General features: G+C 41.0%; 1 pseudogene; it reads left to right on the top strand.

Annotated features, from left to right (window-relative positions):
* The window catches only part of LOC124979499 (lysine-specific demethylase 3A-like), a 30862-nt pseudogene extending 22905 nt beyond the window's left edge, over positions 1-7957 (top strand).
* Positions 7958-21029: the final 13072 nt, after the last annotated feature.

Below are 21029 nucleotides of genomic sequence, written 5' to 3'. Positions count from 1 at the left end.
GGTTTCCCCCTGAATGTAATTTGGTTCTTTTCTCTCACAGCCTTTAAAATTCTGTCTTTATTTTGTATGTTAGGTATTTTCATTATAATGTGCCTTGGTGTGGGTCTGTTGTAATTTTGTGTATTTGGAGTCCTATAAGCCTCTTGGACTTGATTTTCCATTTCATTCTTCAGATTTGGGAAATTTTCTGATATTATTTCATTGAATAGATTGTTCATTCCTTTGGTTTGTTTCTCTAAGCCTTCCTCAATCCCAATAATTCTCAAATTTGGCCTTTTCATGATATCCCATAGTTCTTGCAGACTCTGTTCATGATTTCTTACCATCTTCTCTGTTTGTTCAACTTTGTTTTCAAGGTTAAATATTTTGTCTTCAATATCTGAAGTTCTGTCTTCCAGGTGTTCTATCCTATTGGTTATGCTTTCTATGGAGTTCTTAATTTGGTTTATTGTTTCCTTCATTTCAAGGATTTCTGTTTGGTTTTTTTTCAATATCTCTAACTCTTTATTGAAATGATCTTTTGCTTCCTGAATTTGCTCTGTTAACTGTCGATTGGTGCGATCATTCAATGCCTGCATTTGCTCTTTCATCTCATCGTTTGCTTCCCTAATCATTTTAATTAGGTACATTCTGAACTCCCTTTCTGTCATTTCTTCTGCCATGCTGTCGTTGGATTTTATTGATGTAACATCCAGATTTGTTTGGGGCATTTTCTTCCCTTGTTTTCTCATATTGTTCAGGAATCAGTGGGTCATTAAGATATTGCAGATTTCCTCTATGGACTTATAATGTCCCTGAAGATTGCTAGTATATCCCCTCTTATCCTTCAGTAGCCTGAAGTCTTGGAGGAAGTTGGTAATGCGGAGCTCCACGAAGAATCTGCCTCTCTAGGGGTGGTGACCCTCAGGTGGGGTATATTCCCTGATAGTGGGCAGAGGTGCCTCCACTTGTTGACCAATGGTCATCCAATGGGGAACTAGGCTGCGGGCTGAGGCAAGGCCTGTTTGTGCCTGTGTCTCTGGTTTTACCGTCCCTGTGGGAAAACTTCCCCCGGTAGGGAAGACTCACTCGGTGGGGAGGTCTCACTGGTCAGTTCCGCTCCTAGAGGTTCCCCTCAATCTACAACTACCACCTGGACTGGGCTGTCTTCCTCTGCAACGTTCCCAGGGGCCCGGACCTACCTCCTGGGCCTGGGAGCCTCACCCTTCGCAGGCGAGTCTCCTTAGGCTGCCTCTCCCAGAGAATCTGCCCGCAGTCCTGGAAACTTCGCTCTGCCCCTAGGCGTGTCTCTGTGCGGCTCTTCCAGCAAGAAGCCACCTAGCTCCTGGGACCCTGCTCTGCACCTAATCGCCTGGCTATGCGGCCCCTCCTCTGAGCTGCCACCTGGAGCCCCGTACAATAGCTCCGAGACCCAGAGACCCACCACACACCTCCTCCTCTGGACAGCCGCCCGGTTTCCGACGCAGTCACCAGGAGTCCAAGCAACTCACTTCCCACCAACCGCCCGTAGCCCTAGGCAGTCACTCCGAGTCCAAGTGACCCGCCCTGTTCCTCCTCCTCCTCCTTGGGGTAGTCCCCCGGGTGATCAGGAGCGGTGGCTCCGAGACCAAGTTACCCACCGTGCTCCTCCCCCAGGCAGGCCACCGGTGTTCAGGAGCGGTCGCTTTTAGTCCAATCAACTCACTACTCACCTCCTCCTCTGGCAACCGCCTGTGGCTCTGATGCAGTCACTCCTAGAGCAAGTGACCCACCGCGCTCCTCCTCCAGGCAGGCCACCAGTGTTCTGGAGCGGTCGTTCTGAGTTCAAACAGCTCGCCACGCAGCTCCTCCTCAGGCAACTGCCTGTGGCTCTGATGCAGTCACTCCTAGACCAAGCGACCCACCGCGCTCCTCCTCCAGGCAGGCCACCGGTGTTCAGGAGCGGTCGCTTTTAGTCCAATCAACTCACCACTCGCCTCCTCCTCTGGCAACCACCTGTGGCTCTGATGCAGACACTCCTAGACCAAGTGACCCACAGCGCTCCTCCTCTTCCTCCGGGCAACCTCCCGGTGTTCAGGAGCGGTCGTTCTGGGTCTAAACAGCTCTCCACGCAGCTCCTCCTCAGGCAACTGCCTGTGGCTCTGATGCAGTCACTCCTAGACCAAGCGACCCGCCAAGCTTCTCCTCTTCCTCCGGGCAACCCCCCGGTGTTCAGATGGGATTACTCTGAGTCTAAACAGCTCACCACGCAGCTCCTCCTCTGGCAACCGCCTGTGGCTCTGATGCAGTCACTCCTAGACCAAGCGACCCGCCGCGCTTCTCCTCTTCCTCCGGGCAACCCCCCGGTGTCCAGGAGCGGTCGTTCTGAGACCAAACAGCTCGCCACGCAGCTCCTCCTCAGGCAGCCACCCGGAGCCCCAGTGGTTGCTCCGAGTCCAAGCGCTGTGCTGAGCCGCCTCCTCTACGATGATCCCAGTTGTCCGTGTTTACTGCTCCTGTGGGGGGAGGGGCGTCTCACTGAGCAACTCTACTTCACAAAGTTCCCTGTGTTCCGGGGCTACCGCCCCATCTGGGACACCTCCCCAATGGGAGAGACTCACCCGACGGCTTTGAGTTGATCCCAAGTCTCTCACTCTCTCCTCTTTTGAATCTTGCGTCCTGGAGCAACGTGAAATGCAGCCGCCCTCTAGTCTGCCATCTTGAAACCCCAACCTTATCTCTTTGTAACTTGATTATCTCTGGTATTTGTTATAGCAATGGAAAGCTGATTAACATACTCCCTTCCCATACTGTACCTCTGGAAACCTAATAGCTCAATTGAACTTCTTCAACGTTCTTTCAGCTATTGTTCTAAGGGCAAATTAGGTTTGTCATTTAGTTATTTAAGATATGCACTTGGCATCCATTCAACTTCCTTTCAATGTGTGAAATTTGGAAGGTGAAGTGAGGCAGAGGTCATAATCTTGTTGTTTCAACTATATGTCAATATGACCATTGACTGGGTATTGGCTTTTTATTTTATGAGCCTTTCAGAGTTCAGACACTAATATTATAAATGGTGAGAGGCAGATGTGACAATGGCAACTTCCTAATCCCTGAGTCAAAGGCTGTGTATTCTTGAGTAAGTATTTCCAATGGAGGCTTGCTGATTTCATATTTTTCTGCCATTTTTCTATTTCTGTGCAATAAGATACACCAATGCTTAGCAGTTAAAAACAAATATCTACTATCTCATGCAGTGTCTGTGGGTCAGGAGACCAGAGTGACTTTTCCTGGTGGTTCTTTCTCAGGGTAGTTCATAGGTCGCAGGCATCTGGAGACATCTGAAGGCTGCAGGAACTGTTTCTAAGATGTCTTCAGGTGGCCATTACCAGAAAACCTCAATACCTAACCATGGACTTGTCATAGATTTTCTCACATCATGGCAACTGGTTTCCCCAAGAGTGAATGGTATGAGAAATAGAGGGAGGGATGAGGAGTGAACATCACAGAAGTAGCAGTATCTTTTCAACCTAATCTTAGAAATGACCTATTGTCATTTCTGGTGTATACCCATGGATAACCCAGACCACCTCTGGCTCATACTATAACTAATAATGCCTTAGCACATTTACATCATGTCCTAACTCTGGAAGAATTTGCATTTGTGAATTTTGGTTTCTCTCAGTTTACTTAGGTGTGTGAACTCTAAGAATATTAACTTAAAATAAAGTTAATATTCTTAGAAAATAATTTATCTGTGTGTGTGTGTGTGTGTGTGTGTGTGTGTGTGCATGTATGCACATATGTGTGTGGGGTGCTAAGGATCATACTCAGGGCCTCATCCATGCTCAGTATGCACTCTATCACTGTTATGGTGAGCTCATGTGTGAGACAGTTCAAGAAAGTTTAGAGGTGAAATGATTGGGTTATGAGAGCTTTAGCCCAATCAGTAAACTTACCCACTAATATGGATTGGTGGTTGGTAGCTGTAGGCAGGTAGTGTGAGGCTGGAGGAGGTGGGTCACTTGGCATATGCTTTTGGGGTTTATATTTTGTCATTGATGAGTGGAACTCTCTCTTTCTCTTCTGATAATCGTGTCCTGAGCTGCTTTCCTCCATCATGCCCTTCTGCTGTGATGTTCTGCCTCACCTCAGGTCCAGAGCAATGGAGTTGGCCACCTTTTGAAACTGTGAACCCTAAATACCCAAATAAACTTTTCCTCCTCTATGTTGTTCTTGTCAGGTCTTTTAGTTACAGAGGAGAAACATCTGACTAAAACAGTGAACTGTACCTCCAGTCCATTAATTAATCACTTAAGAAAAAGTGAGGTGGGAGAATTCAAAATAGCATGAATCTGATTTTTTAAAATGTATGAAATTTTTTATGGAATTTAATAAATGTATGGAATTTACAGAAACATTATGTTTGAGGCTCATATTCTTCATGTTAAAAAATGCTTTAGATTAAACATGGAGAACATACATTGAAAAGTAGTAGGATTTAGAGCACTCAGATTCTGAGGTAAATATGCCCAGCTGTACCCTTCTGGAATCAGTATCAAGGTTGTAACAGAAACCCCAGCCCAGGAAGGAAATTTGTAAACTCTACCATTTCACCACTTTCTCCTCTTCTTCCTGCCAACTAAACCAGAAAAATAATTTCTAAGGCTTGTTTCAATTACTGTAATGTGGACGTTACTGTTGGATGGCTATCCAGCAGCCATTCCTTTCTTGCTTGCAATCAGGTTTCAGTCTTGTTTGGAATGAGGTGATAGACAGGACTTCTGTTCCCAGTCTTTCATTCCTCTCTGTAGTGAATTATACATCTGTCTCTCTTGGCATGTAACTTTGTAGCACTTTCCACTGGAGTAGGGAAGATATATAGTCCTGCCCCATTTGTGTTGAACTTGGCCAGGTGATTTGTTTGGCAAGTGGAATGTTACTGGACATGACATGAACATAGGGAGACTCTTAAGTGTGTTTCCATGTGGCTTTTATCTGGCTTCTTGAACATCTCCTACGTATCATGAGAAGAACATGCTCTGGGAGGGAGGGATGGGACAATACTGCCAGAACAAGTACATCTATGGGGCAGACTGAATACGTACACAACCAGGACCCATGTCTGGCCAATCCTGACCAAACCAGCAAATTCACAGATGACCTACATACTCATAAATAAGGAACAAATGCTTGTTCTTAAAAACCACTAAGATGTTGAGGTTGCTTGTTATGGAGTACAGTAATACAGGATGGCACTCTGCCCAGCTCCAGAGGATGAATCATATCAGACTAAGCAAACCCTTTTATTTTTTCCTGGACACTTGATATCTAGATTCTTTTGAAAGTAATAGTGGCCAAAAGACCTGTTCTTAGCCATTGAACTATATGGTAACAGTCTATTCAGGACTTCTGGAAATGATTTTGTGTCCCTGGGAAAAGGTAGTTAAAGACTAGAAATGGTCCCTTTTTTCCTTTCTTGAAAATTCAGTGTCTATCTTGAAACCATAGTTAATATAGTTGAAAGGCACAGGGATGAAAATTTACAGCAAAGGGTATGGAGCAAACAGAAATCTTGGCTCAAGATGGAAGCAAGATCAGTAGAATAGAGGAAAAGGGACCAGGGGGCAGGAGGAGGGGAGGGAAAGAAAAATACTGGGGAGTGATATTAGTCAAATTCTATTGCTCTGACATGTGCATGTATGAATGTGTAACAACAAATCCTGCCACTATGTATAGTTATAATGTACCAATAAAAATATGTGGAAAAAAGATGGTATATTTCATTGGTTGGTCAACATTGGCAACTACATATCTCTGAGTCCGGTTGTCTGTTTCTTGTCCTCCAAGGCATTCTTAACTTAATGTACTTATTATGGCAGTTTAGTCATACTAGTTACTGTTCATCTGAGGTGAGAGGCACCAAAGAGAAATGATCCTGCCTATGCACCCTGGGAAACCTATCTTCTTATTTATTAGGATGCCAGATCTGATGGTTTCTTCTGTGCTCCCTCTTTGTCAAAATGAAACAACAAAACAATTGACTTAGGGTTGCCTTTAATTAAAAACATGGTGGGAATTGATTTGAATAGAGCAAAGTACATCCTGGTCAACACTGGAGACCACTCTGTCAAATGGTGATTTTTTTTTTTTAAGAAAGTTACACCAAGTATTGAGTCACATAGGAAGAGCATCTCTAGGAAGATTATTATGAATGAACTGTCAAGGAGTTCAAGAACTGTGTGCTGTGTGGGACACACTTTCTTCAACTTGTACAAGTGTGTGTGGAGTTTGCTACCAGAGGAAGGGGAAATTTTTCTAACCAAGTGTTGACTTTAAGACTTTCCCATGTTGAAGATGCTTGAAGAGTCAGATACAAGAGCCAGAGAACTTGATGCCTACAAAATATTCCTGGAAAGACTCTCTAAGCTGTTGGAAGCTGTTCATTTTGTAAGAACAAAATGTGGAATAAAGAGAAACTGTTCAAACAGGCAATTTAAGAATTTTTCAAAGTCAGTCTCGAAGAAAGTCATAAAACAGACTTCCTTAGTAGGAGAAAAATCTGTTCTGGGTACTGTGCCTTGGTAGGATTCCTCAGTGCTGGAGACAGCAGCCATGGGTGGGGTGCAACTTCCAAGCACAAAGTCTGCCTGTCTAGCCAATGTATCTCCTTTTAATTGGCTGGTAGGACTAACTGGCCAGAATGTCAACAAGGAAAATAGAGACAGAAATGGATGCCAGATTGCACCAAATATTCTTGATGACATCATTGTGTCTTTGGTGGAAAATAAGATGTCCTGTGATTTGTCTCAGAGACCTTGAGAATTGATGACAAGTCCAGTATTCTGATACTGGCTCTTTGATAATTGTTTGCTCTTCTTGAAAGATCAAGACAAGAGGAGGAACTGGAATGTGTCGGGGAGTGCTATAACAATGAGGCAGCCAGTGAGGATGTCAGGAATGAATCATAAATTGAACATTAAACTTTGGAAACATGAATTCTTCAGGAAAGAGTTTGGTAATCAGTAAGTGGACCTAGTTAATTGTAGGAGCAATAAAATGATTTCATAGGCTACTGTAGAAGACTTCTGGAATGGATTTGAAGTTGTTCCAAATTGCCTTAAACAGAAAAAGGATAAATGATGTTGAAACTTAAATACCAGTCACCAGGAAATTTTAAAGGCATTATCCCTTCCAGGTTTGATGATCTGATGATCCACATTCCATTGCTTGAGTACACAGGAGAGAAGGCAGGTAGGATTTGGTCAGATCTGGGTCCCATGGTGTATAATGCTTATGGATTGATTAATTAATCAAGAAAATTAGAAATATGGAGAAACAAGTCTTTATTTAGATGTATCTGATGCAGTTAATGTTATGGTCTATATAGGAATTTCTAAAGACAGTGTGGCCAAGAAGTTCTTAAAACCATTCTAGATGGAGATGCTGATGAACTCACAGCAAAAGCAATTTATTGAAGAAAAAGAGAAATTAAGATAATTCACATATACATAACTAAAGACACTTGAGAAGATAAAATAATTCCTTAAAAAAGATATCAGAAGGGTGAGGTCAATGAGACCAGCAGACCATGATCCTATCTGTGATCAGAGCTGGTATTTAGATAGCATCTTCATCTAAAGTATGGGGTTCATGTCTGGGCTGTTGTATAGTTTCTCAGAGATGCAGTATTTATCCCACCATGAACTGTACATAGATAGGCTCATTATGTACCTAGATGTACATAATTTTCTAATGATTTTCTTTTCTCCCAAGCATGTTAAATAATGATTTTTGGCTTACTCAGGAATTCTATAATCTGTCACAGGCACATACCAATTGTAAATGTATACTGCGGGTAAAGAATGTTATCTATCATGTAGTGAAAGATATTGCTATATTGAAAGCCAGTGGATCCAGTTTTGTCAAACCCTCAGGGGCTCAGAGATGCTTTAACACCTCTGTAATGGAAGTGCACTATTGGCAGGTGTTCTAACTCTTTAGGTGGAATTCCTGTGGACTTTGAAAATCATGCTACCTCCTCATCTATTTTTTTAATTGCACCTAACTTGTGAAGGTACTCTGTCTAATGTACTAGTGTTTACAGACACTAAATGTGTCTGCATAGTAACTTTGTAGAACATGCATCCTCAGACTATGATTTTTCACCTACTTTTACTAAATTTTTTATCAACTCTGGAACAAATATCTTGGTTGATCTGATGAATAACTGAGTCAAAATGTGTTTATAACTATTAGGAATCCCTCTGTGCTGTTAATCTGGGCTGTTTTGTTTCATGCTTGTCTGAGTATCTCCCTGCCTTGGGGGTCACAAGAGCAGTGGAGGAAAAGAGCAAATGTGATGTGCTTTGTATTTTATTGTATAGGACTGGCAGTACAGACCAGAAGTCAACTACTATATGATTCTTAGGGTTAACCATCTTCAGCTAAATAGAGTTTCAATTTAAATGACATAGTGCTCATTTGGCATTCAGTATTCTGCATTAAAACATTCTTTTAATTAAAAAGTTTATAAATTTTTATGAAAAAAAGTGATGCCATTTTAAATTGTGCTATACTCAATTAGCCACTTACAACTGTCTTTTTACAATATTCAAGTAATGCCATATGGCAACAAGTAAGCCTTCAATGTATTCTTATAGAATGTCTTAAGTTTTTCTTGTTGAATAAAATTAAACTTTTGACATGGTAAATTTCTAAGCACTCCTTAGTAGGATTAGAACATTGCGGGCATGGGGGGGGTTAAGAAGTTTTTAACATTTTGATGTCCTAAAAATGAGAATAACAATCATAGTAATTAACATTATATTATTAATGTTACTGAGGGTTTGCATAGACTTACATAAAATGCAAGTACTGGGAAAGTTTTGGATTTGTAGTCGAAAACTGGGATTATGCTGGGCATGGTGATTCACACCTGTAATTCCAGCAGGTTGGGAGACTGAGGCAGAAGGATGAAAAGTTTGAGGTGAGCCTCAGCAACTTAGCAAGGTCTTAAGCAGGTAAATGAGACTCAGTCTCAAAATAAAAAATAAATAAATAAAAAGGGCTGGGGAAGTGGTTAAGTACCCCAGGATTCAATACCTGGTACAAAACAAAACAGAACAAAACTGGGATTATGATTTGAGTTCTATCACTTATTTATCATTTGATCTTTACAAGTCACAACTTCTAGGCTATTCACTCTTTTTAAAAATATTTTTTAGTCGTTAATGGATTTTTATTTTATTTATTTATATGTGGTGTTGAGAATCGAACCCAGTTCCTCACACATGACAGACAAGCTCTCTACCACTGAGCCACAATCCCAGCCCAGCCATCCACTCTTCTGCCCACTTTTTAGTTAGCTTAGATCACTGAGGCATTTTTCAGGCTGTAATCTGCTGAGGGTTCTGGATAGAGAAGTTTCTATTACTTGCACATGCCCCCAGCACAGCTGTGGACAGGGTCAGTGAGGCAGCAATTTTCATACGGTTGTTCAGTGGCAGGGCATGTGGTTAGAGCCTTCTCTTGCCATTTGACATTAAGTCTGCCTTTCTCTGATGACCATGGGCCTGCTTTGAAATTGGATAAGACACAGTTCCAGATCCTACCAGCCTAAAACATCGATCATATGCACCATTGTAATATAGGCAGAAACTTGTTGAATAAAATTAAAATTTTTGACGTGGTAAATTTCTAAGCACTCCTTAGTACGATTAGAACATTGTGGGCATGGCGGGGGTTGATAAAGCTTTCCCTGAATTTCTTAGTTCTCCTGTAAAACGCCCTCGTCTCCTGGCACTCCTCACGTATCATGAGAACTGAATCTGTACAATTTGTCTAGTTAATTGCTCTGATATGAAAAAAATAACAATTATTTAATATCTCTGAGAGATGCAAAGGGTCACATCGCAGACAAGGTCCCTAGATCAAGCCCTGAGGTGTCGGGAAGGTGGAGGTGCTATCTCTTCTGTGGGAGATCCAGACCTTGGAGACATGTGAGGTCATCTAGCCCCGGGAGATATTTTCTTTAAGTAGGATCAAGGACTCAGACCATTATCTTTCTAAGAAGACTGTTTTGGGAGGGTTGAGGACAGGAACTCCCTCCTCTTTAGAAACAGAGAAAAATCACTTTTCCACATTTCCTACCTATGGGATGAGTTATTCGGATTCCATATAAGACATCTAGCCGGACTCATTGTGACACACAGGCATTGGTCAGCATACCAGTTATTTAACTGTAATTAATAAGAAATCTATTTCCAATCCAGAACATTTGTGTGTATATTCAGGATAAGATTAAAATGAGCATTAAAAACTCAATGGTCTTTGACATAATTATAAAATTATCTCCTGAGTTTCTTGGCAAGGGATTTGAGGGCTCAGATGTGACCTGACCTGTGGATGGCTCTGCATATGCCTCTTTCTTTTCTTTTCTTTTTTAACATAACATCCTTTGCTTAGAACAACGACAACAACAACAACAAAACACCTGCTAAGTCTGGGGCAATGTATAGACAGATACATGCAGTGGCTAAAAATTGAGTCTGAGGAATCTGGGGACGAGAAGACTCAGTCCTGGAGGGAACAAAGTAGCAGACTAAACAGGACACAAGAGCCAAAGGCCAGAAGACCTGGAGGTTTGGGACCTTTGGTAACTTGAGGTCTAGAATTATCGCCTGAGTGGGGGTGGGGGTCTTTTAGAAACCCAGCGGGTAGGGTGGGTTATAGGTCTGGCAGGCTCCTCTTTCTGCAGTAGTTATTTCCTCTAGAGAAGGACTATGTCGTCAGGAAGAGTCAGGGCAGAAAGCAGCCCTTTCTATTGCCTCTGCAGCTCCATTTTGCCTCCAAGGTGGGGATGCATCCAGGAGTTCCAGCTTCTAAGCAAGGAGGAGGCATGGAGGAAGACCTCGAGGTTTCCAACCATCTTCTCTTTGGCTTCATCATCCAAAGGTGAGAACTCCAGTAGCAGGTTCAGGGTGCCAATCTGAGCTATCTTCTTGGTTCCATCTTTCAATGGTTTAAAAAACTGGAAAAAATAAAAACATCAGGAAAAAAAAAAAAGATGAAACCAAGACCAAAACTGTCAGTCTTACCCTCTCTCTTCGATGAATTCTCCTCAAGAGGGATAGTCCCCATTAAATGGTCAAGGGAGCTCCTGTGCCACTCCCGCTTCCTCAGATATAATTCTTAGTGCATACTCAGAGGTCCCCAAACAGGTGGCAGGGAGGCCAGAGGCAGAATTAAGGGTCATTGCTGTAGGCTGGATGTTTGTGCTCACCCCCAAATTCACATGTTAAAATCATGACCCCTATTGTGGTGGTATTATGGTGTGGGGCCTTTGGTAAATACATTTGATTAGATAATAAGAATAGGGTCCTTGTGAATAAAATGAATTCCTTCATTAAAGGAAATGTAGACCTGAGGACCCAATAATGACTTTCTTTGAGGAAACTGGCTCCCACCAGATGCAGGATCTGTTGGCACTTTGATTTTGGACTTTCCAGTCTTCAAAATGGTGAGAAATAAATGTCTGCTTTTGTAAGTCACTAAGTCTGTGGTATTTTGTTATAGCAATGTTATGATTTGGATGTGAGGTGTCCCCCAAAAACTCACATGTGAGACAATGCAAGAAGGTTCAGAGGAGAAATGATTGGGTTATGAGACTCTTAACCTAACCCATGAATTGATCCCTGAAGGGATTAACTGAGTGGTAACTGGAGGCAGATGGGGTGTGGCTGGAGGAAATGGTTAATTAGGGTGTGACTTTGAGTGTACATTTGTATCTGGCGAGTAGAGTCTCTCCCTCTACTTTCTGATCACCATGTTGTGAGCTGCTTTCCTCCATCACACTTTCACTATGATGTCCTGCCTCACCTGGATCCCCAAGGAATGAAGCTGGCTTTCTATGGCCTACGACCTCCAAAACCGTGAGCCCTCAATTAAACTTTTCCTCCTTTAAAATTGTTCTGGTCAGATCTTTTAGTCACAGCAGTGAAAAAGCCGACTAGAACAAGCAACCTGAATGCATTAAGAAAGCAGCAGCTGTAGCCCTGGAACCCTTCAGGGGCACTGACAGCATTCCAAACCAGACCCCATACACATTCTATACAGCAAAAGGTAGGGGGCAGAGCCAGCCCAGCCCAGGCCGAGGGAGCTCCCTGTCTCCAGATGCTTGTTCAAATCTGTCACTCTAAAAAAAGAAAAGAAAAATCAGAGAGAGATTCTCCAAGGAATAATGATATCTATTTGGGACTGGTAGAGCATTACAATGGTAATCGGCAGAGCATTGTAACGGAAATAGTTGTGTTACAGTATATGTGGACATATTCAAAGAGATTGGGGCAAGATAAAGTCTTTAAAGGCATAAATTAGAGAGTTTACATGAGCTATTTTGAATCTAGGTCAACAACGATTAATAACAAGAGTGGCATTAGTCTGAGGTTGAACAGATAGTTGCTGGAAAGATGTACTTGTAGAAGTAACTTTTGTGTAAGGTTGTGGTGGCCTCTGTGCAAGCTTGTAGTTCAACAGTGTCTTTTACAATAATTACTATCAGGCAATCATATGTAGGATTCCTTCCCTCATAAACAGCCACTTAATTACTGTGTGTTTTGGTTAGGATTGACGCAAGAGACTCCATTTTGATTCTGACAATTTTCACATTTCTTTCAAGTTCTGGATGATGCTGTGGGCTATGCAGCAGATGGAGATCAGGGTTAGTTCTAGAATGAGGAAGATAGTCCCAGAGGTGAGCACCAGGTGGGCTGGTGCACTCCTATCCTCCACACAGGTGTCATACCTGGCTTTGGAGAGGCAGACCAGCAGACCCTGCAGGGTTAGAAGGAGGGTGGTGAGGTGAAGGGAGTGGGAGGCCTCCAGCTTCCCAGGCAGCACCATCAGGGAGGTCTACATAGGATGAGCCATGCTCTGTACCATGCGAGACATCCACAGACCATCTCATACTAGCTGGGATGACAGTGGTACTGGTGTTGAGGCTGGAGGTCACCATCCAGCAGGGCAGGTTCCAGGCATTCACTGAGCTAAGCCTCATCAGGTTGATGTCCAGGATTTGCAGAGCAGTGCAGACTGTGGCAAGGCTGAAAGGGGATAGGAAGGAGACAGAAGGGCTTCCCGAGGGTGGGAGTTGGGGAAGAAGGGGTTTCACTACACCATCTTATGGCTATCTGATGAAGAGGGGTAGGGGGCCTGGCCAAACCCAGCCTAGTCAAAAGGGAGATGTTCCAGACTGGAGGGGGCATCTTGTTTATAGGATGTTGTGGGATGGTGGTGTGCTATTGGTATTAGTGGTAATAAAATCTCACTTACTGATTTGGGTACCTAGTGACTAAGAGATCAAGTCCTAGAACAAAATGGAACTCGAGTCTTGGCTCATCCATTGACCAGCACTTTGACCTTGGGCCTTTACCAAACATTCTTGGGTCTCAGTGTCCTACCCTGCAAGATAGAGATAACAAAATTACATTTCAATTAACTAAATTTTTTTTTTTTTTTTTTTTGAAGAGCACTCCTTCTTTATTCTTTTCCTTTTTTGCGATACTGGGTATCAAACCCAGGGCCTTGTGCTTGCAAGACAAGCACTCTACCGACTGAGCTATCTCCCCAGCCAAAGCATAACTAAATTTTAAGGTATGGATGAAATGGCCCATAATGAGCTAGCTCTAAACAAACATTGGATTTTATTCTTATTATTGTTATTTTATTAATATGACTCTTGGGTTTTAAGAAACTTATAAAGATCTCTGTGACGACTTGTTTTACGTTCAACTCCCTGCACCCTCCACAACATGAACACACACACATCTGGACTTGAGTATCCACCAGGGCAGGAGCCAGGTGGGCATCACTGTCCTGTATGCCAGGTGAAGGTGTGTTGAGCCATGCCTCCCATTTTAGTTGTGTAATGTTTATTTTACAGCATAGTAGAATTCTCTAGTCTATTAGCACATTTGGCAATAAATTACCATTATCAAAGCACTAACTGCTTTGCACTAACTGAATTGCAAAAGGTATTATGTAGTACACTGCAATCAAGGACCATCAGGAACTGAAAGGCCCCTGAGGTGACTCAGACTCCTTGCCTCAAACTTTCCTGATGGGGAAATGCATGCCATCAAAGTTTAAGTGACTCCCAGTAACTTTGCAGAGCCACTGTGTCCCAGTCTGGGGGTTGAGTTACACTTTCTTTGCATTCCAAGAACTCCCTGGGGGCAGATATCAAGACATCTTTCATAGTAAATGTAGCCCAGGTGACTGTTACAGAGATTGTTCCTGTTTTAGATATGCTCCAAAAAAGAAGCAGAAATAGAATGGTGAAATTTCCTACAGGAAGAGGAAGTTGGATGATTCAGGAAGAAGGCAAAGGCAAATATATAAGAGCGATTTCTTATTTTCAATTCAAGATATTCGATATTTCTAATTGTAGAACATGGCAGTAAATGTTCTCCACAGCAGTCACCTCTCTTTCTGTCCCTTACTATAAGAGACCTGGGCAATTTGGTGTATTTTGTAGCATTCAGGGTTTCCTTTAGGTTGTCTTTGATAGCTAATGGGATATTTTTCTGCCAAGATTATGAGCAGGAAGAGATGAGGGGAGAGTATTACACATCTTGGTTACAAACGGATGGAGTAGAACAGAGTGAGACATTTAGTTAGCAAGAGTCCCAAAAGTTCCTTCACTGACTGACTAAAATTCACAGAGAGTACAGCCCATGTTGTAGATGATGTTATTCCCCAGTGGTTTACAGGAGTACCTGTAGCCTAGGAAAAAGACATGTATATACAGGGCAAGCTGTCACTCTTCATTTTCACCTTAACTGCTGAATGTAAATAAAGTCACAACCCTCCTTTCTCTTACCTTCCTCCTTCTATGGTCTTCATTCAACAAATATGAGTATCTCTTGTATGTCAGGCAACCTGTTCCATGTTTTGCTGGGGTTGCTGTTAATGAGGAGTTCTGACTCCAATCCTGCTCCCTGAGGTATGGTCTGTGGAGACTCAGGCCAAGAATATCTTGAGCTTCTGTGCAAAATCTTCTCTCTCATTTAGAAACAGTCTTTGAAGCTGCTTGGTTCCTTTCCTACTGCTTGGAATGAGACTGGAATTAAGTAGCACGTTTTTGGATAAGACCAACAGGGTTCTGGGCACTTCAGAGAACCACAATTTGAGTCAATAAAGGGCCTCGGAGGACCATCTAATGGAATGCACCCCTTTTATTTGAGATTAAAAATAAGAGCTCAAATAAGTGAACACAAGCACCACGGAAGCTACCAAGAGACAGCTGGAATCGGGGGTCTCCAGATTCCTATTCCAACTTCCCTTCTGGCAGACACTGCTCCCCAGATGAAGCTGAGCTTGGGCACTCCAGTTTCACAACTGCAGAGAGGCATTTCTGAAGAAAAGAGATGTTTAAATTTACTTTCCTATGTGAGCTAGAGCATAATATCAATATTTGCATTTGAAGTGCTTGTTTTCAGAGCCCATATTCATCCTTCCGTCAAAGCAGGCAACCATTGATTAACAAAGATTATGAAAACTCAACAAGACAATGGGAGGAACTAGTGGACTTTCATGTCTGATTATTTCATTTTGAACCAAGTGCTCTGATCTCCCAGGGCTTTTTAAATTTTTAAAAATTATTATTTTTTTCAGTACTGGGGATTGAACACAGGGCCTCACCCATGCAAGTGCTTTACCACTGAGCTACATCCCTAGTCTTCTGAAGGAGTTCTAAGCCAAAGAAGGTATGTCATGCCTGAAGATGGGAAACTGAGATAGCAATGCCTCCACAATTCATTACATGTATCACACATTTAGTACATTCAAGACAAGTTGATTGCATTTTGGGGCATAGCATGGGAATGCATACTCTGGCATCAAATTTAGTTTTGTGGTCACAGATTAGCAGTGCTGCAAGCGATCATTTTGTCTAATTCTGCAAATTAGAGGAAGGAACTGTGATTCCGAGATTAAGTGGTTTGCTCATGATTTTTGGAAAACAAAAAGTAATTTAGGCAATATAATCTTTGATTGCACCTCTGTGGTTCAGTGGTTACTTTGGTTCTATTCCACACCTGCACCCCATCCCTTACTATACTACTATGGAATCCTGGTTACATTTATTTCTATTGTTTTAATCTCAGAGATATTCATCAATGAAGGATATGCCAGGGATCATAAATATTTCCGGGGTCTTATCTTTTTCTCCATTTTGGTGAGGATTGGGTGGTGATACAGTTTTTTATTTTTTAAAATTTAATGTATTTTATTAAAGACAAATCTTGATCTTTGGGGCTTTCCTCTTGAGCAGAGATGACTTCTAAGAAATAAAATGTTCATTCACTAGATTTGCAGCACACATAGCAAAACAAACACACACACACAAAGAAACATCAATTATCTCATGCGACATTATTTTCCTTACCTTACCCAGTCAGTTGGACTTAATTTTTTTAGTTAAAAAAATTTCAGTTTACACACACATTATCTATCGTCTGTCATGTCACAATACCTCAACGGTTGAAAGCTTTTCAGTTATTTAAAAACTTTAAGATATGTCATCCAAAAGGAAGCACTGTAGTTGATGAAGAGGACTTTGAGGAATGGAAAAAAGAGGTCTGGAGGGGAATTAGAGTAATTATTCTGAAGTGTTATCTTAGGAAGGTAAACAGAAAGCTTCTATGTCCCCTGCAGAGTGAACTCAGGACCTACAGGAGGCAGGAATGCTGTCTGCCCATCAGCATGAACCTCATCTTCCTTCAGATGGCCCTTCACTACCTGGGTGTGCTCCATCTACTGCGCCTTATTACCTGCCTCTTTGGTAACTTTTCCTTTTCTTCTCTTTCTCCTTTATTTACTTAAGATATTTTAGTCTTAATTGACACATAAGTATTGTACATATTTATAGGCTACAGTGGCATTTCAAGATGCTATACAAACTGTAATGATTAGATCAGAGGAATTGGTGAATCTATCAGCTTGGACATTTATCATTTCTTTGTGTTGGGAACAATCAAAATCATCTCTACTTGCTACTTTGAAATAGTCAAGTAACTGTTGGTTAACTACAATTGTCCCATAGTACTATAGAATGCTAGAAAATTTTCCTCCTCTCCAACTGCATCCAAATACCTGTTAATCATTCTCTCTTCACCCCCCACCTCCATCTTCTCTCCATTCCCACCCCGCAGCTTGACTTTGGTGTCATAAGGTAATTTTCATCATTTTCAGGGCTGTCAAACACAATTAACAGAGAAAGCATAAATTTTGGAAGTAGTAGTTCAGGTAAAGTAGTCTCAGAAAAATGAGTACCATTTACAAGATTTAGTTATTTTTAACCATTCTATTATATTTAACCTAAAATATTTCTACTAAGAGCTTCTCTACAGTTATGGTACAAAGATCTGAAATTATTTAAACACATCATCTACAACATTACAATGTATTCTGTGATTTTTATACTGAGTGCTAGTCTTTGATAAGAAATAAAACCCCAAAGAGGAATGTTGTTCCAGTACATTAAAACTAAGCCTATTTAATTAATAGTTATTCAATTAGCATAGACTTTTCATCAAAATTTTATGTATACTTCAGTGCATAATCTCACACAATATTCAAGTTTGACAAACTTTCCCTATACCTGAAACATAATAGTACTGGTCAGGAAAACAAAACCATCTGCATGGGGGAGTGCTGGGTTGAAGGTAACTGTTTAAAGGACTTTAGCCAGGTCACAGAACTAGCTAATTTTTGTTTGCAGCTGGGATTAGTACTAAAGCTGGGCCATGTCATTTATGACAGTTCCTCCTCAGTTGTAGATGCCTTTGCAATGCTAAGTCTTTTAAGCTCTGGGAAGCAGGGTTATTCTAGAAGGGCACACAATTTGGAATTTGATAGGCAGGATTCTTGTGTGTTAGTTACACTTCTGACAGACTAGAGATCAGGCAGGATTAACTTAATCCCTTTGGAGACCGTTTCATTTGCCAATGAAATACCTGGGATAATACCTGACACTGGAATTATAGACAAAATGTAATGCGTGTGAAATAAACGACACATGGTAAGTGGTTAGCCTGTGTGGTCCTTCCACTCGTGAGGTTGAGATTACATATTTCCTAAATTACAGGCTGTGCCTTTCATCATGGAAACAATAGTGAGAACACCAAGTGCAAGGGGTTCACTCCTGGATAAATGAGATGAACAATGAGGAAGGATAGAAGTAGTCCTTATGAATTCATCTACTATAGTTGGACCAGTTTCTGGTGGTAAAGAAACTGAGGGAGACAAATCTGCTGGGCATATATCGAGATTTTAAGGAATTGAGCAGCCATTTCCTCCTTACTGTATAGTTTTCTTTGGGAAAAAAATTGGTATCACTTTTAAATATTGGAGGAGGAAACAAAATAATCCCAACAAGGATGTCATGTTTTAGTGGAAGAAAAAGTAATTAAATATATACTTATAAAATGATTTTTCGGGTTATATAGTAACTACTATTAAGAAAGACATGTCCCAAGTTTACTTGAATTTGATCGAAAGTATAAAATAAAAAATTTCATATATTTTATACATATGCAATTTATATATAATTTTGGCATATTTTATATACTTATATTTCTAACTTTATTTATGTGTAACTGCAAAAAATAAGAATTTCTTGGAGATATGTCCATATATTCATATACATATGAACATATATTCATATATATTCAGATATAGCAAAATAATAATCCACCACACCAGGGAGGGGTAAAGAGCTGACAAGACTGTAGGGGATGCACCCTAATGGCAGCTGCATCCTCGTGACAACCTCTTCCTCACACGTGGCAAAACATTTGTTTTAGTTAAAAGTTCCAAGTTAACATGATCAAGCCTCTAGATTTGTGCTATCCAAAATGATAGCCATTAGCCACATGTGGCTATTGAGCACTGCAGTGTGGCTTGTGCAAGTGGAGATGGGCTTAAGTGTAAAATACACACAATTTCCGAAGATGTCACGTGGAAAAAAGTGTAAACTATCACAACAAATATTTTAAAAAATTGGTTACATGTTGAGATAATATTTTTTGATATACATGGTTCAGAAGATAATAGACTGACACTTGAAGATCTCTGCTGTTGGAATGGCAGGATGAGATCCATGGACCTCTTTATCAGAACAACCGTAACTGGTAAAAACTATTTCAAAAAACCCAACCATTTAAAGTCTCCAGAAATTGTCCTAAGGGCACACAGCAAATAAACATTTACCGAAGAAAATCTATGTGGAATAGCAAGCCTGTCACTCAAGCCATTAGCTGCTTCCTTCTCCCCAATCCAACATGGCATGACAGAAATTTCTCTTTTCCTCTCAGCTCCCAGGGGTAGGCTGCCAGCCTTTCTTTTTGCCACCAGGTTCACATTGCAAAGGTTAACTGAGAACCTCTACCCAAGGTAAGCAGAGAATCCTTGAGGACTTTTTGCTCTTGCCCAGTCTCCTCATAGGGCTTAAGGTCCATGCCAGTGGAGACATGATCAGATGCTTCTGCCTCAAGCTGAGTTTGGGAAGCAGGAGTGTCACTCAGAGATGTGGGCTTTTGTGCCTGCCCACAGCTCTGGAACAGTGGCTAAGAGTTTACCCAGAGCAAGAAGCAGTCAATAATAGAAAATGGACAGTATTTAAAATATAGTGGAGAAGTTCAAGTCTTAAGGGTGTTTTTGATAATAGTGAAGATTTTTATGGTAAGCAATTAAAAGCCTGGTAGCTCCATGAGAACAAGCTCAACCACAGACCAGTTTACCAGGAAGAACCAGGGGAAAAAAACAGCTAAAAAGAATCCTACTGGGATTAGGACAAACCTCAAAGACTAGCCTCAAAAACTAACCCTGCATTTTCAGGGCAATACAAATACACTGTATAATATTATAATGATAGACACATGTCATTTGTCCAAGACCATAGAATATAAAATACAAAATGAATTCATAAGTTATGAACTTTGAATGATAATATGCCCAGGAGAAAAGAATATAATACATATTAAGTACTGATACATGCTGTGACACTGATGGTTACTGACAAGTTAGTCACAAAGACTACATACTGCATGATTCCTCTTGTATATGAAATGTTTCGAATAGGCAAATTCACAAAAACAGATAAATTGTCATCTAGACGGTAGAGAGGAAGCTTGAGGGAAATGAGCAGTCTTGGGATGATGAAATTGTTCTAAAATTGTAATGATGGTTCAACTTTGTGAATTTACTTAAAACCAATGAACTGTCCACATTACATGAATGTTGTGGTTTGTGTTATATCTCAATATAGCTGTTATTTAAAAAGTATGGATCTTACTTGAATACTGATTAAAATATGCTTAGTCCATTTAGGTTGCTATAACAAAATACCATAGACTGGGTGGCTTATAAACAAAAATTCATCTCATAGTTCTGGAGGCTAGGTAGGAAGAATGACAAAAGGGCATCAGCAGATTTGCTGTCTGGTGAGGGCCTGCTTCCTGGTTGTTAGATGGTTGTCTTCTTGTGTCCCCACATGGTTGAAGGTGCAAGAGAGTTCTCTAGGTTGTTTTATAACAGCCCTAATCCTATCCATGAAGCTCCATCTTTATGACCTAATTAACTTCCAAAGGCCAACACCAGCAGATTAGATTCCATTCTAAGTTGAATTTTGTAGGGACACAAACATTTTGTCTGTATTACATGCTAAAAAGTCATTTGCAGCAATTTTGTGAATATTCTTTGAGATGTGATTTATACACCTTACTGTTTTTATGTTTACTTTTTTAATATAAATTTTATGATTGTATTATCAGGGAAATGCTAAGTGTTGAGAGTCAAGATACAGTGATTTTTTAAAAAGTAAAACTGGGTATTTGTAATTGTTTTTCCATTAGCAATGGGACTTTGGGCCAGATAAGTTGAATTTTACAATTGTTCAGATTTTAGGCAGCCCATATTGCTACAAAATTGTCTTAGTAAGGTCTGTGAAACACCACATGTAAGTTCAAGACTCAGGCTTGCTGTATCACCTCTGAAGAAAATAACTA

Source organism: Sciurus carolinensis, chromosome 3 (genome assembly GCF_902686445.1).
Source record: "Sciurus carolinensis chromosome 3, mSciCar1.2, whole genome shotgun sequence".
NCBI classification, from domain to species: Eukaryota; Metazoa; Chordata; class Mammalia; order Rodentia; family Sciuridae; genus Sciurus; species Sciurus carolinensis.
Note: the sequence above shows the minus strand (reverse complement) of the source record. Positions and strands in the feature narration are given on the sequence as shown.